This window comes from Corapipo altera, unplaced genomic scaffold (assembly GCF_003945725.1).
Source record: "Corapipo altera isolate COAL_440 unplaced genomic scaffold, ASM394572v1 60616, whole genome shotgun sequence".
NCBI classification, from domain to species: domain Eukaryota; kingdom Metazoa; phylum Chordata; class Aves; order Passeriformes; family Pipridae; genus Corapipo; species Corapipo altera.
The window spans coordinates 1-905 of record NW_020887699.1 but is presented as its reverse complement, the minus strand read 5'-3'; the positions used below and the strand labels follow the sequence as shown (position 1 = coordinate 905).

General features: G+C 62.2%; 1 pseudogene; it reads right to left on the bottom strand.

Annotated features, from left to right (window-relative positions):
• LOC113941725 overlaps positions 1 to 798 on the bottom strand; it is a 1446-nt pseudogene extending 648 nt beyond the window's left edge.
• Positions 799 to 905: the final 107 nt, after the last annotated feature.

The following is a 905-nucleotide window of genomic DNA, read 5'->3' as shown; positions in this document are numbered from 1 at the left end:
CCTTCCCGCAGTCGGTGCAGCGGAAGGGCCTCTCATCCGTGTGTGTCCGCTCATGCATGAGGAGGTTGGAGCTGGTCTGAAACCTCTTCCCACATTCCCCACACTTGTAGGGTCGTTCCCCAGTGTGGATACGCTGGTGTTGGATCAAGTTGGAGCTCTGCCTGAAGCTCTTCCCACATTCCCCACACGTGTAGGGCTGTTCCCCAGTGTGGATGTGCTGGTGTCGGATCAGGCTGGAGCTGTCACTGAAGTTCTTCCCACATTCCCCACAAGTGTAGGGCCGTTCCCCAGTGTGGATGTGCTGGTGTCGGATCAGGTAGGAGCTGTTCCTGAAGCTCTTCCCACATTCCCTACACGTGTAGGGTCGTTCCCCAGTGTGGATGTGCTGGTGGGTGAGGAGTTGGGTGCTCTTCCTAAAGCTCTTCCCACATTCCAAGCACCTGAAGGGCTTCTCCCTGCTGGGAGGCTGCTCAGGGACCACCAGCTCAGAGCTCTGGTTCAAGGTCCAGCCTCCTTCCCAGCACAGGCTGGGTCTTTCCTCCTCAGAGCACCCTGGGATGGCTTTGGAGCCCCTCCTGTGGGGGGATCTCCGGCCCTTTTCCTCCCCGCTGCCTTCCTGCGCCGTGGAGCCCTTCAAAATGGCCTCTCCCACCAGGGTCTCACGGGGGGATTTGTCCTCCGGGCTCTCCGTCCTCAGCTCGGGGCCTGGGGCAGGAAGCAAGAAGGACAGGGAGGGGATTTGCCTCCGGCCCACAGGGAAGGCCAAGGACATCCCCCCAACTCCGGCCCCGGCAGGACGGCGGCGGCAGCGGGGTTGTCCTGCAGCCGGGGCCATGCTCGGCTGACAGAGCCAGCACAACACCCGCCCAAAGGGCCACTGACTTCCTCCTCACCTGCCTGGGGGG